Below are 16,136 nucleotides of genomic sequence, written 5' to 3' on the forward strand. Positions count from 1 at the left end.
GCTGCTTTTCGCTCTCGTAAATTTCGGTGTTTATAGTGCCTGTGTTACGATTAATTCAACACCAAGTGCTGCGAAAATGGATACCTGTATTACAGCGAGAGCAATTCCACCGTACGCAAAACGAACTCGGGGGTGAGTGATCTTACGAACTGAAGAGTGCGAGAAATATAGGACTTATTTCGTCATCAAGAATACGTTTCCAAACTACCCTGCACTACATGGGCATTGCAACGTACTTAGGAGTGAAGATTTGGGTGAGGCGATGTGACAAAGATAATTATTTTTTCACGAACTGAAAAATCTTTCAAGTAACTAGCTTGGCGGACTTGGAAAACGTTTTTTTATTTTTGCATTGTGTGCAACCTTCTTTATTGATTGATTATATTAAGAGTGCATTTCAATTTTAGCCGCCGTACTTGCAGCTTTATTTGTTAAGTATTGAGTGTAATGAACGGCTTCCGAGTGCTCTTTTTTTTCTGTGGACTACCGAGTACCTGTAGGTATTTGTGTCTCGGCGGGCGTCCGCAGAGATTGGGCCGCGTAGTGTGGCTGTCGAGCGAGTAACGTAAAGCGTGAGCCAGAGTGTTGGAATGCATGTGCTGTGTGTATCGATCGACGTATGTGAACAATATTTTACTGGCGCCGAAGTGGCGAAGACAGTAGCCCTGTATGCAATGAATTGGATAAATAAACCCCTTGGGTTTACTTTCCTTGGATGCTATGTTTAAGCCTTTTGGGAATGAAAACTGGCGAAGTGTTACCAATCACAACCTTGTACTCCCCCCATTTCGCTGAAATGTTCACGGGGCAATTTTACGGCATGCAGCGAGGCACACAACCGAAGAAGTACCACCAGATCAGTTCTAGAAATCCGTAAGACTGCATGCCGGCATGGCAGCGTGCTGGTAATTTCTCAGCGGCTGCTGTCGCTGTGTTTTAAGTAGCGGTTGCAGTGATTCTCTTCTGGCATGCAGCAGCCCATGCAAACATATCGTATGATCGTCTATTGAAAGTCCTTTTTATTGTTGGCTTTAGCTATTTGGCACAATAAACTACAGCCGTTTCTATGGCTGTCTTTATCTATTCGTATCGAAATTCCCATGTGTGTCTTAAGCCTCTTCTATAGCCGGTCCTATGGCTATCTTTAGCTATGACATACCACAGAAATGTCTTCAGCCTCCTATAGAAAGAGTTAAAGATTACTATAGAGAGACACTGATAGGATCATAGAAGGCACTAAAGACATCGATAGGGATGTCGATAAGAAGAGCTAAAGACAGCCACACAGCTGTTTATAAAGGAAGCTAAAGACACCCATAGGCATGTCGGTACAAATAGCTAAAGGCAACCAAAGAACCGGTTAGAGAAGAAGCTAAAGACACCCATAGGAATGTCCATATATGAATAACTAAATACAGCCATATAACCGGCTATAGAAGAAGCTAAAGACACCCATAGGAACGCCGATACGAATAGCTAAAGACGCCCATAGGAATGTCGATACGAATAGCTAAAGACAGCCATAGAACCGGCTACAGAAGAAGCTAAAGACGCCCATAGGAATTTTGATACGAATCGCTAAAGACAGCCATAGAAACATCGATAGCTAATTGGGCCAAATAGCTAAAGGCAACCATAAAATGATTCACTACAGCCGACCATACGATATTTTTGTGTGGGGACATGGTGAAATTACGCATTTATATCTGTCCCATATATATTCACATGTGAGTCACGCGTTGGGGACCTCCTTCGTTCAAAAAACTATAACATCTTTCATTGGGAACATTTGACCGGCGTAAGCGGTTGTTTATCGGTTTCGGCAACGACGTGTCCGCTGCAGCAGTGGCCGTCCCACACCGAAGGATACGTCCGCGCTCAGACTGTAATTGCTACACAGCCATTTACACTCATTGGTGCTTACCTGGAGCCAGGGTCGGCCTTTGATGCTTCCAGACTAGAAAGCATAATCACCAGCAAGCCCACGCCTCACATAATCTGCGGTGATTTTAACACAGACACAGAAATTTGGGGGAGGGCTTCGACGAACTCTCGCAGAGCAAGACTCGCTGAGCTGATGATGAAACGCTCTATTAAACCGCTCAATGACGGCAGCGTTATACAGCATGGTGTTGGGCTAGTTTGTACTGCATTTCAAGAGTAGAAAAAGCTACTCATCAAAGAAAAAAACCTCCGCAGATGGGACAGGACGGGCGCAGTCCTGCACCCGCCTTTCCCCTTTGTAGTGGTCTTGTCTTTGATGCGCAGTTTTTTCTACTCTGGAAATGGCAGTGTAGTGTTATTAAGAAACCCTGGAGACACAAGCTGCATTGATATTTCCGACATGTCAAGCCATTTTATCCAAAAATTCGCTCGCTGCACAGAATTCAAAACGAGAGGGAGTGATCACTACCCATTCTTATATCCTCTCTCAGCGCAGCTATGTTTCGCGTGAAATGAGGGTCAAATGCACGGACTGGGAAAGCTACAGGGCGTCTGTAGACTTTGGAATCGCAGCAGCAACTGCGGACGAAGACCCCATACCATCTTTAACGAACTGCTTTCAGGGATCCACCCGAACAGTGACCAAACGACTCAACGTGAAGAGCGACCAAGACTACGAAAGATCACGAGCCGTTTCATGTGGGCAGAACGAAGGCGCAAAGCGCTAAGGCGTTAAAAAACGCACGAGAGGCTCGAAGAGCACAGAGGCAGGTGAGATGTCGCTTAGACAAGTTGAGGAGGCAGCCACGGCGGGATTTCTGCTCGACACTAAGCATCCGCAAACCTCTGTCGCGCATTTAGCGCGTTGTTAAGGGAATGCGCTGCAATGTTCAGCAGCTATACGCCTCAAGCGTTCATGTAGGGTCGCCACTGAAATCTCCCCAGCGGCACGTTTGTGGGAGGCTCCGGCCCCTTCCCCACTGCCGCCGCTGCTTTCGCGGCACGTTCACGACTGAGATTTACCGTTCGCATGCGTTGGGAATACGTAGTTATGTAGAGCAGTCACTGTGTTCGCAAATGTGGCGCATGTTTTAGAGTGGGAATGGTTCTGTCGCCGTCTTAGTGTGGTGCATTCTGTCGTGATAAGTGTCAGGTGTGTGTCACAGGTAGGAGTCGCGACACCGACATATGCATAAAGCTTATTGTAGTGCCACCCCCTGAAATTTACCAACAATGTCTTCGTAAGCAGCGTTTCCTCAGGTGGCCATGCTACAGTAATATACTTCGATGTAAATCGGTTTTGTGGGCTTACATAATCTAGCGGAGCACTCAAACCTGACCGCACGCCAGCTACGCCTGTCAATATCATACATCAGAAATTGATCAGTATACAAGCCAATGTGGCCTGAATTTCACGAACATTCTGCGAAACAAGTACGATGAATAATACAAAATTACACTCGTCAATCAGCCCACGACAAAGATATTATGCTGGGTCGTGTTGTCGCGAGGTGAGCACTGACAAACATTCTTCTGCTACATATATCCTCCGCGAGCAGTGCGGAGACGGGCTTACAGAGTAATCCGCGCCCACGACTAAACGCTTTTAGGGCGCATTTTTTTGGCGGCCGTCTCTACACTCTAAGCTGGGTAACCCTTAATAGAGGTATACATTTTCGAATTTTTGTAACCTATAATTTATAAGGTACAAATGTAACCTATATCTTCGTAACCTTTATATACGTATACACGTAAGGGTTACTCAGTTATGGGTTACTTTGCAGCTTTCAGCATGTATACCTTTATATAAGTTACATGTACCGCCGTCCAAGGCCACACACCTGGAAGCTGTCATGTTGCGCGCCCAGCGCGCTTTCGCCGGCGCCGCTGTGGCGGCACCGCGAAGGCGCCTTTCCCGCGTGGTAAACAAACATCGCGTTAGTGGAAGACGATATGTGCGACCTTGCTGTCCATTGCGCCGTCTAAACTTTTGCGTCGGGTTTCTTTTGTGCGTTCCTTGAATAAACTTTTATACTTTTATAATTCCAGAAATTGCGGCGCCAGAAAGCTTGAAAATGTTCTCTTAATATATATGCATTGCATTATCTGTTCGATAATCGTTACCCAGGTTGTCACCCAGAAATCGTAGTGAGCATTGGCAACGCTTAAGTCTTATAAACAGGCCTAACTAAATTTGATATTTGTATCAGCTTTGTGCCGTTTAAGAAACCAGTATCAAACATGCATGATAGGTCTTTTAGAAAATTGCGGGTATGAATTTGAGCTTTAGTTAAACAACATTAGGTTTTAGTGAAAGCAAGCTTTAGTGGAAACATGCACTTGATAGCATACTTCAAAAGGACGCTAAAGTTGTGATAACATAGCCTTAAGCCAAGAATTCTTGTCTGACAACTTGGGCCATGATTATCAAAAGAGAATTGCAGTACATGCACACATGTTCGCGCATTTAACAGGAGCACATTTCCAGAAGTTTGGCATCAGTAGTTTTGAACATTCACATTTATTATTATGAAACACCTGTGGACTATTTATTAAAAAAGCGAAGCTGCGAATCACCCCAATGTTATTATCGTTCCTTAATGAGTATTAGACGAGTGCGGATTCCTGGGCGAATTGGTGTTTCCTATAATGCTTTAGACTTCCAGGTAAAACTCAGTTTATTCATATATCCTTATTAAACCAATTTAATAAATGTTGCGTGAAAAGCTTCACAAACATGGCCAAGTATACAGATTCTTCGCCTCAATAATTGCACGGATGTATGCAAAGTATTTCGAATTGTTTGGTACTGCAATTGAACAATTTCAGACGAATTCGAGTTTGAGCTACATTTATAAGATGGTTCTCAGAGGTGCACTTTCCCAGTACAGCGTTATTGTCATGGTTCCCCACAGAAAAAAACGCAGAATGTCGGAAAGTAGAAACAACATTTATTACAAATTCACTGGTTCATACAAAGCAGTGTTTATGGCTATGTTCCCTACATTCTCCGTTCCACTCAGAGTCTAATATTACACTTGGAATTCACTCGTCTTTACATCTTTACACTTTCCTCTTGGGTTCCTCTTTACAGTTCCACCTGAGTTGTGATTCCCACGTTAAGTTACCGTTTTTTATGCAGCACTAACACGTTTCTAAGCAGATTGCATTCTGTCTTTTGGACAAACTTTAAATGGGATCTATAATTTTCTGCATGAAAAAGGCGCTTGGAAAAATTCAGAGATAAGCTTCGCAATTTACTTGGTACAGAAGCAGGTACAAAATCAGGGCACGCTGAAGATTTCCCGAAGTCGTCTGAATAACTTGTTCACTGCGCCGCAGATGGAGGTATATATGTGAGGGGCCGTCACTTGGATTTCCCCACCTTGAAGAGCCATCTACAGAAAATTTCAGAAAAAGAACAAAATCCAGTGCAACTATAAGCCCCTCACACCAAACTACAGGCATGAAGTACAAAAAATATATTGCACGGAGACCAGATAATGAAATGAAAGGCCACACCAGAGAAGGAGTGATTTACGGCCTTTCGAATAATTTCACATCATTTCAGTAATCGTTACAGAGAGTAATTTGGCCGCATTGTTCAGGACAACGCGAAGCCACTATAGTCATACCGGCCAACCTTCCCGAATTTTAATCGTGCCGTGTTCCAGTTTATCTCACGAAATGTTTCTGCAGGCTCACCCAGAACAGGCAGAAACTTTGGGCTACGAGATAAACTCACATACATTTGCAAAAGAGAAAACAAAAACATTTCCGCGCCTTCATGTCGAATCACTAGTACACGCAACAGAGCGAACGTCGCACTAAACTCAGGAAACGCACTAAATGTCGCACTAAACTGAGGCCTTCGCGCCTTGAAGGTACAATAAATGAAATGAAATGAAATGAAACGTGCTTTCACGATGCTGACGCCGTCTGCTTCGCATTTTTGGCTGTACTTATACATCTCCCTTACCTTTCCCCCTCCCCCCCCCCCCCCCCTTGTACTGGCAGTTTCATTTTGAACAAGGATCCCACGTGGAAGCCGAAACGTTTTCCATTTCAGTAAAATGTTCTTATCGGTGGTTTCTTCCTCGGCTATCAGTAAAAAGGAATCGCCAACTTACATTTTTTCTTCGTCCAGATGTGTTGTGGCAGAGGATACATCTAGAACTTGCACCGATCTTCAAGTGGCATTCCCAGGAGGTTTGTGCCTGTAATGACTCGAAGGGTTATTTGAGTTAAAATGTAATAGGCTTTACAGCTGGGCAGTTGGTATACATTCATAATGAAAGAACACCTCAAATTTGACTAGGCGAAGAAAAGAACACAGTACAAGCACCCACTAACAACTGGAGCTTACTTAAAGAGCTCTTTTCGAAAAAGAGTTCTTCTTGTTGGCTCTGCAAAACCACGCATCTTATAGAATAGCTAGAGTTGCTGAAAAACTACAAAACTCCATGCGGAGGAAATCATTATGTGAATTCATAAAGTTCCTGTAGTAACGAAAAAAAGAGTCACTAAATATGAGGCAAAATAAGCTACGAAATATAACATCATAACACTTGAATAAAAGCCTCGAATTTTTACAAGTGAATCATACTTTTTTCTGTGCAGGCCTGGGTGCCATCTTTATAAAGAATATTTGAATGAATGAGTTTTAGTTATTGCATTTTCATACCGTTGTTTCCACGGAAATCAGACTTCATTTCAACTTGTGTCATACGCAGGGGAGTCCTGGTTGTCAGCTCAAGGAACACTGACTGCAAGAAAAACAGTAGTGTTGATAAGTCATAGCATAGTTAGCCATATGCAACCACACGTTCCGAACAGCCAGGAACCGATGAGGGTGCAGCACCCATTTTTACACCTGCACCTGTCTCTGTGTAATTCGTCACAATTTCTGTATCATCAAAAAAACAACAACAATCAAGCAGCCTGCATGCCGGCTCATACATACCACCAATCTGTAAAGTCGCTTTACTGCACTACCCTAGGATCACGCGAAACAACCATTTGCCCTGCAATACCACGCGAATAAATAAACGACTGGTTTGTGCGAATGAGAATAATAAACCCACTTAACATGGTGAAAATGGCCCGCTGTCTCAAAATGACCAACGCTAAGTTTACCCACTGAAGGAAAAGAATTACAAAAATGAAGAGTGTTGTACATATGAAAACTTTTTATTGTACGGTAGGACAAACTTTCACAAAAAAGAGGCTTGTGCTGGACAAAAGGGAGTTTAGAAATTTCGGGCAGCATTTAGTGGACTACTTGTGTTTATCCGAATATATTACTACAAGACCAATAAACTCGACACCATTCCGAACATATGCAGCGAGAAAAATGAACATTTCCCAACGGCTGAAACAAAATGGTAATACCTAGAGAATATCGCGATAATATAAGACTTTAATGGGAAAAAATTCAATTATTCAAACAGAGCTACCTGACAATTACATGGGCCAATAGCTCGTCAAGTGCGCCCGATGCAGCCAACAGCGTAAATAAAACGCTCAACACATGACTAAGGCGCGCAAACAGAGCAGAAAGCAGGTCACGAGCGCCGTTACCTGTTATAATGTACGGGCTTTCCCGATCGTCCGCTCTAGTCTGACGCAACGAACGCAAGCCCGTGATTTCATTCCGTTGCCGTCGAGGACAACAGAAAACGTCCAGCGAAGCAACCAGTCAGGTAACGAAAATCCCTCTCGAATGCTGCAATTTCAAATTGAAAAGCCCCCAGCGAAAATATACATCCAATGAAAACACGGAAACCGTTACGGGAATATACTCACCGAGTTCGCTTTCACTGGCACCGGGGCATTGCGAACTTGATACTGGTCGTAGAAGAACGGGCCGTGTAGCGCTGCCAGTCACAAATGGGCTCGCCGCAGCCTCCCGGACTCACGCCGGCAAATAAGTCTTGTAACAGCAATCCTCGCGTCATCGTAGGGGTATCACAGCGGTAAAAAGGCTCGAGCGGCGCGAAAACGCGGCCACCGGGCCTGCGGGCGCCGCCATTTCTCTATATCCCGTCATGCAACAGAGAAATCAACGGCCGTCTGGAGAGAAGGCGCGACGAGCATCTCTTATAGGTTACAGGGCGGTTTATAGGTTACAACGTAAAGGTTACATGTCAGATTTTGTTGATGTAACCTATATGTCATTAATGTAACCTATAAACCGCTTTTAACTTCACGCTTGTAACCCTTAGAATGGACTGGGATAAAGAAAACATTAAAATGGATCCGTTGTAACCGTTATTTTATAGGTTATTTCCGTTTAGAAGTTACATTATGGGTTACCAGGATTAGAGTGTACACTCTAAGCTGGGTAACCCTTAATAGAGGTATACATTTTCGAATTTTTGTAACCTATAATTTATAAGGTACAAATGTAACCTATATCTTCGTAACCTTTATATACGTATACACGTAAGGGTTACTCACTTATGGGTTACTTTGCAGCTTTCAGCATGTATACCTTTATATAAGTTACATCTACCGCCGTCCAAGGCCACACACCCGGAAGGTGCCATGTTGCGCGCCAGGCGCGCTTTCGCCGGCGCCTCTGTGGCGACACCCTGAAGGCGCCTTTCCCGCGTGGTAAACAAACATCGCGTTACTGGAAGACGATATGTGCGACCATGCTGTCCATTGCGCGGTCTAAACTTTTGCGTCGGGTGTCTTTTGTTCGTCCATTGAATAAAGTGCCGGCCACACAGCTGGGGCTAAAAGAGAAGGTACTTTTATAATTCCTAAAATTGTGGTTCCAAAAAGCTTGAAAATGTCCTCTTAGTATATATGCATTGCATTGCCTGTTCGATAATCGTTACCTAGGTTGTCACCCAAAAATCTTCGTGAGTATTGGCAACACTTGTCTTATAAACAGGCATAACTAAATATGATGTTTGCATCAGCTTTGTGCCGTTTAAGAAACCAGTATCAAACATGCATGATAGTCTTTTGGTAAATTGCTGGCATGAATTTGAGCTTTAGTTAAACAACATTAGGCTTTAGTGAAACCAAGCTTTAGTGGAAACATGCACTTGATAGCATACTTCAAAAGGACGCCAAAGTTATGATAGCATAGCCTTCAGTCGAAAATTCTTGCTGACAACTTAGGCCATGACTATCAAAAGACAATTGCAGTACATACACACATATTTGCGCATTTAACAGGGCCACATTTCCAGAAGTTTGGCATCAGTAGTTTTGAACATTCACATTTATTATTATGAAACACCTGTGGGGTATTTATTAAAAAGTAAAGCTGCGAACCACCCAATGTTATTATTGTTCCTTAATGGGTATTAGACGAGTGCGGATTCCTGGGCGAATTGGTGTTTCCTATATTGCTTTAGACTTCCAGGTAAAATTCGGTTTATTCATATATCCTTATTAAACCTATTTAATAAATGTTGCGTGAACAGCTTCACAAACATGGCCAAATATACAGATTCTTTACCTCAATATTTGCATGGATGTATGCAAAGTATTTCGAATTGTTTGGATACTGCCATTGAACAATTTCAGACGAATTCGAGTTTGAGCTACAATTATAAGATGGTTCTCAGAGGTGCACTTTTCCAGTACAGCGTTATTGCCATGGTTCCCCACAGAAAAAACGCAGAATGTGGGAAAGTAGAAAGAACATTTATTACAAAGTCACTGTTTCATACAAAGCAGTGTTTATGGCTATGTGCCCTACATTCTGCGTTTCACTCAGTCCAATATTACACTTGGAATTCACTCGTCTTTACGAAATAATCTTTACACTTCCCTCTTAGGTTCCTCTTTACAGTTCCACCTGTGTTGTGATTCCCACGCCAAGTTATCGTTTTTATGCAGCACTAACAAGTTTCCAGGCCGATTGCAATCTGTCTTTTGGACAAACTTTAAATGGGATCTTTAATTTCCTGCATGAAAAAATGCGCTTGGGAAAATTCAGAGAAAAGCTTCGCAATTCACGTAGTACACAAGCAAGCACAAAATCAGGGCACGCTGAAGATTTCCCGCGGTCGTCGAATAACTTGTTCCCTGATGCTGCAGATGGAGGTATATATGTGAGGGGCCGTCACTTGGATTTCCCCGTCTTGAAGAGCCATCTACAGAAAATTTTAGAAAAAGAACAAAATCCAGTGCAACCATAAGCCCCTCAAACCAAACCATAGGCATGTGAAGTACGAAAAATATATTGCACGAAAAAGAAGACGGAGACCAGAGAATGAAATGAAAGGCCACACCAGAGGAGTGATTTACGGCCTTTCCTAATAATTTCACATCATTTCAGTAATCGTTACACAGAGTAATTTGGCCGCATTGTTCAGAACGCGAAGCCACTATAGTCGTACCTGCCAACCTTACCGAATTTTAATCGTTCCGTGTTCCAGTTTATCTCGCGAAATGTTTCTGCATGCTCACCCAGAACAGGCAGAAACATTGGGCTACGAGATAAACTGACATACATTTGCAAAAGAGAAAACAAAAACATTTCCGCGCCTTCATGTGGAATCACTAGTACACGCCACAGAACGAATGTCGCACTAAACCCAGGAAACGTGCTTTCACGATTCTGACGCCATCCTCGTCATATTTTTGGCTGTACTTAAACATCTCTTTCCCCCCCTTGTACTGGCAGTTTCATTTTGAACAAGGATCCCACATGGAAGCCGAAACGTTTTTCATTTCAGTAAAGTGTTCTTATCGGTGGTTTCTTCCTCGGCTATCAGTAAAAAGGAATCGCCAACTTACATTTTTTTCTGCGTCCAGATGTGTTGTGGGAGAGGATACATCTAGAACTTGCACCGATCTTCAAGTGGCATTCCCAGGAGGTTTGTACCTGTAATGACTCGAAGGGTTATTTGGGTTACAATGTAATATGCTTGAGAGCTGGGCAGTTGGTATGCATTCATAATAAAAGAACACCTCAAACTTGACAAGACGAAGAAAAGATCGATTTGATTGATTGTAGTGTTTAACGCGCCGACGCAACGCAGCCGATGAGGCGCGCCGTAGTGGAGGGCTCCGGATCACCTGGGGATCTTTAACGTGCACCGAAATCTCGTTCACACGGGCGTTTTTGCTTTTCGGCTCCATCAGAAAAGGGGCCGCCGCGGCCGGGAATCGAACCCGCGACCTTGTGCTCAGCAGCGCAACCAGCCACCGCGGCGGGTAAGACGAAGAAAACATCACAGCACAAGCACTCACTAACAACTGCAGCTTTCTTAAAGAGCTCTCTTCGAAAAAGAGTTATTCTTGTTGGCTCTGCAAAACCACGCATCTTATAGAATAGCTAGAGTTGCTAAAAAACTACAAAGCTCCATGCTGGGGAAATCGTTATGTGAATTCATAACGTTCATGTAGTAACGAACTGATAGAAAGAATCACTAAACATGAGGCAAAATAAGATACGAAATGTAACATCATAACACTTGAAGAAAGGCCTCGCATTTTTACAAGTGAATCACACTTTTGTCTGTGCAGGCCTGGGTGCCATGTTTACAAAGAATATTGGAATGAATGTGTTTTAGTTATTGTATTTTCATACCGTTGTTTCCACTGAAATCAGACTTCATTTCAACTAGTGTCATACGCAGGGGAGTCCTGGTTGTCAGCTCAAGGAACACTGCCTGCAAGAAAAACAGTAGTGCTCATAAGTCATAGCATAGGTAGCCAGATGCAACCACACTTTTCGAACAACCAGGAACCGATGAGGGTGCAGCACCAATTTTTACACCTGCACCTGTCTCTATGTAATTCGGCACAATATCTTTATCATCAAAAAAAAAAACAATCAAGCAGCCTGCATGCTGGCTCATACATACCACCATTCTGTAAAGTCGCTTTACTGCACTACACTAGGATCACGCGAGACAACCATTTGCCCTGCAATACCACGCGAATAAATAAATGACTGATTTATGCGAATGAGAATAATAAACCCACTTGACATGGTGAAAATGTCCCGCTGTCTCAAAATGGCTAACACGAAATTTACCGACTCAAGGAAAAGATTGACAAAAATTAAGAGTGTTGTACATATGAAAATTTTTTATTGTGCGGTAGGGCAAACATTCACAAAAAAAAGAGGCTTGAACTGGACAAAAGTGAGTTTAGAAATATCGGGCAGCATTTAGTGGACTACGTTTCTGCAGCACACACCTTGTGTTTATCCGGATATATTACTACAAGACCAATAAACTAGACACCATTCCGAACATATGCAGCGAGAAAAATGAACATTTCCTGACGGCTGAAACAAAATGATAATACCCAGAGAATAGCGCGATAATATAAAACTTTAATGGGAAAAATTCAATTATTCAAAACAGAGCTACCTGACAATTACATGGGCCAATAACTCGTCAAGTGCGCCCGATGCAGCCAATAGCGTAAACAAAACGCTCGACACATGACGAAGGCGCGCAAACAGAGCAGAAAGCAGGTCACGACGAGCGCCGTTATCTGTTATAATGTACGGGCTTTCCCGATCGTCCGCTATATATAGTCTGACGCAACGAACGCAAGCCCGTGATTTCATTCAATTGCCGTCGCGGACAACAGAAAACGTCCAGCGAAGCAACCAGTCAGGTAACGAAAATCCCTCTCGAATGCTGCAATTTCAAATTGAAAAGCCTCCAGCGAAAAGATACATCCAATGAAAACACGGAAACCGTTACGGGAATATACTCACCGAGTTCGCTTTCACTGGCGCCGGGGCATTGTTCCAACATGCGAACTTGATGCTGGTCGTAGAAGAACGGGCCGTGTAGCGCTGCCAGTCACAAATGGGCTCGCCGCAGCCTCTGCGACTCACGCCGACAAATAAGTCTTGTAACAGCAATCCTCGCTTTATCGTAGGGATATCACAGCGGTAAAAAGGCTCGAGTGGCGCGAAAACGCGGCCACCGTGCCTGCGGGCGCCGCCATTTCTCTATATCCCGTCATGCAACGGAGAAATCAACGGCCGCCTGGAGAGAAGGCGCGACGTGCATCTCTTAGAGGTTACAGAGCGTTTTATAGGTTACAACGTAAAGGTTACATGTCAGATTTTGTTGATGTAACCTATAAATTATTAATGTAACCTATAAACCGCTTTTAACTTCACGCTTGTAACCCTTAGAATGGACTGGGATAAAGAAAACATCAAAATGGATCCATTGTAACCTTTATTTTATAGGTTACTTCCGTTTAGAAGTTACATTAAGGGTTACCAGGATTAGAGTGTAGGTTGAGCCGCGTTGTCGGCGTAACCGCGTGAACGTTGGCAAGACCGACGAGTGAAAGAAAAAGTGAACAATGAAAAAAAAGCAAAGTAGGAGAGTGTCGCGAAATTGGAAGGGGAGGGCGGTTCGCCGTGGCGGCGCGAGCCAGCGCTCTCCGAAAGTGTGCGGTGGGGGGGTGTAGAGGGCGGTATATGCTGTGCCCGCACGAGGCGCTCGACGGCGTGAGAGAAAGAGAGAGAGAGTTAGCCGCGGAAGCGCAGCTCTGAGGGCCCGAGCCCTGTCGACCAGGGCGCACTGGCATCCGAGCGCGCGACCGCAGACAGCCAGGAGTCGGGGGGGGGGGAGGGGCAGGAGAAGAGGAAGCAGGGCGGGGCAGTGCCAGATGGCGGGAGGGGGTGTCTTCGTAGTCCCCACAGGGTGGACAAGCGGGGGTTGGAAAGAGGGATGACAACATGTGGGTGAGGATGGATAGAGTGAGGAGGAGGGAGTGGGTTTAGATCTGCTTCCAGAGTGCTGATACAACGGAGGAAAAGGAGAGGTGAGGTACTGGAAGGGTGGTGCGTGAAAGCCCTTGATGGAGGGTGATATCACGGAAGTTGAGCAGTGGTTCTAGGGGAGGAGGTGGTTGGGAAGCGGGGAGGGGGCTCTGTCGAGGGTGTATCAAAGCTCGGGCCGCCTCGTGAGCCTTCTCCGAGCCGCCAAAGCCCATACGGCCAGGAGTCCACAAAGGGGAGATGGTGCGTTCAGGAGGGCAGTGGGAGCAGAGAATTTTGCGGGCGAGGGGCAAAATGATGTCCCAGCAGAAATTTCTAACGGCTGTTTGTCAGTCCTTTAATATGAGAGTAGGGGTGGTGTGGAGGGTGCTGGCTTCCACCGCCTCGTGGGGATGGACAGCGCGGATGGTGGCTGAGGTAGAGGGGGTTGGGGTGCGGTTTACTGCTGCTATGAAGTATGGCGGGGTTGCTGTACTGCAGCATCAACGTATACCGTGTTCGAGGAGGGAGGGAAGTTTTTGGTATTGTGCTCACGACAGGCGGTTTGTGTGATAGGTGGGGTGCATGATGTGGGAGATGAGCAGGGGGTAGAGAACCTCACGTATTCTGGAGGGATGGGGAAGGGGTGGGGAGTGGTGAATGGGCGGGTTAATTTTGAGGGAGGATAGGCTGGCTCTGCCGGTGTGGGTTAGGGCAAGGCGGTATAGTTGGGCTTGTCGGTGTGCTTCTATAATCTCGGATGGCGTGTTAAAGGTGCCCGTGTGGAGGAGAGCGTCGGAAGCAGCGCTGGGGGGTAGCTGCAGCGTAGGGCTATATAGTGCGCGTTGTATGGCCTCTGTTCGTATCATTTCGGTGCAGGTGATGGCGAGATATGGTAGGGTATACGTGATGCGTTGGGTGAAAAGGGCGGGGGTAATCTTGAGGTGGTCTGACTCCCTAGGGCCATGTGCTCGCGCGGTGACGCGCCGTAGGAGTACCGATAGTTGGTCTGCGTGGTTCTTGAGTTGGTGGATGGTGTGTGTGTTGAGTCGATTTTGTTGGATAGTGAGCCCTAGTAGTTTAATCTGATTTGCTAGTGGTATGGCAGAGCCCGACAAAACGACTTCGATGTTGGGTGTCCATTGTTTGTTTCGGTTTTCGGTGGGTGGGTGGGAGTCGATGGAGCTGTGATTTGGGGGGGCGGCAGGGTAGCCCGGCTGGCGCCGCTGTCGCTGTGATTGTTGTGGCCGCGAGTTGGAGTGTGTGCTGGATCGACGGCGTGACGCTCGGCGAAAACGTGAGGGGGGCATGCGCGTGCCTATGATGTGCGTTCGCTTAAGACGCAGTTCGCGGTCCTTTCCTGAGACGCACTTCTTGTTGCCGACTCAGAGGCTCATCATCGCTGCCGTCGAGAGAACCCACGAGTGAGTGCAGCCTTAGCACACTGCTTCTGCGCCCAAATATCGCATTAGGGAGTATCGTAATCGCCAGCCAATTTTTTTCGAAACATCGTCATATGGCAAATGGAGACTGCAGAGTCTAGCCCAAGCTGGAACCAGAGGGCCTTATCAGATACCACACTCTTCCAACGACACATTTTATCGCTTGTGAACTGCCTACTCTGCATACTTCAAATAGCGCGTCCGTGGAGTGATCATTGAAGTCGAAAAACAAAAGGAAAGTAAACGCGCAGCTTGGGTGCGCGATTACTAAAGAGTTCATTCGTTGATATCGCTCAGCGTTTGTGCACTACGATAGTTATGCGTCCTCCTCCTACTACACTCCCCCCATCCGCGGCCATGTTTCGCATCTCGTTTGTCTGGTGAGTCGTACCTGGCTTAAATTTAGTCGAACGTCTTTAGCATTTCCGGCGCTGCACTGTTTTTTTAACATGACAGTGTTTTATTCCCGGACACAGAAAGATTTCGCTGACGTCATATCCGTTACGGAAGTGACGCTAGTACAACGAAGCAAGCGGCCTGTAAAGGGTGCAACCCTGCACGCAGGGTCTTCTTGCGGAGAAGCAACCTTTAGTACTAAAGAGTACATTATACTTAGTATTGTTCGTCTTCGGGTTTAATATTTTAACACGAACGTCTGGGATAGACCACGATTTCACGGACGTTATATCAGTCACAGAAATGACGTCCAGTACACATTTTCTGAAGCGACCCGCCAGCATGACGCCGCTCGCCAAGCACACCCTCAAAACAGCCGCCAACCCGGAGATCATCCTCACCTGGAGATTTCGCTGCACATTTCACTTTCGTGTTTTACCGATTCCTATGACACAGGAATCAACCACAGTTTTTTTTTTCATTCCAGTACGAGCTAGTCTGTTCCTTCCGGACTTGAAGACCATTTGAGGCGTTTTTTTTTCGAAATTAGCCAGATACAGAAACCGAAACTAACCCGAATAAAACTGAACTGACAAGAAAAACTCGGCAACTTTCCCCTAAAAAAGGAGTGGCACCAAAATAGT

The 16,136-nt window shown here is 45.3% G+C and overlaps 2 long non-coding RNA genes across 2 annotated transcripts; both read right to left on the bottom strand.

The window, feature by feature from the left end:
- Positions 1-6,085: 6,085 nt before the first annotated feature.
- On the bottom strand, positions 6,086-7,925 carry LOC144180517 (uncharacterized). The gene is made up of 3 exons (XR_013324447.1): positions 7,750-7,925; positions 6,629-6,710; positions 6,086-6,161 (listed from the first exon to the last, which is right to left on the bottom strand). It is a non-coding gene; the product is annotated as an uncharacterized LOC144180517 (long non-coding RNA).
- Positions 7,926-8,841: 916 nt separating this feature from the next.
- Positions 8,842-12,993, bottom strand: LOC144180518 (uncharacterized). Its single transcript, XR_013324448.1, has 4 exons — positions 12,650-12,993; positions 11,504-11,585; positions 10,708-10,795; positions 8,842-10,061 (listed from the first exon to the last, which is right to left on the bottom strand). It is a non-coding gene; the product is annotated as an uncharacterized LOC144180518 (long non-coding RNA).
- Positions 12,994-16,136: the final 3,143 nt, after the last annotated feature.

The sequence above is a fragment of the Haemaphysalis longicornis genome, unplaced genomic scaffold (assembly GCF_048455015.1).
Source record: "Haemaphysalis longicornis isolate Haplotype H1 unplaced genomic scaffold, Haemaphysalis longicornis Haplotype H1 scaffold_4, whole genome shotgun sequence".
NCBI classification, from domain to species: domain Eukaryota; kingdom Metazoa; phylum Arthropoda; class Arachnida; order Ixodida; family Ixodidae; genus Haemaphysalis; species Haemaphysalis longicornis.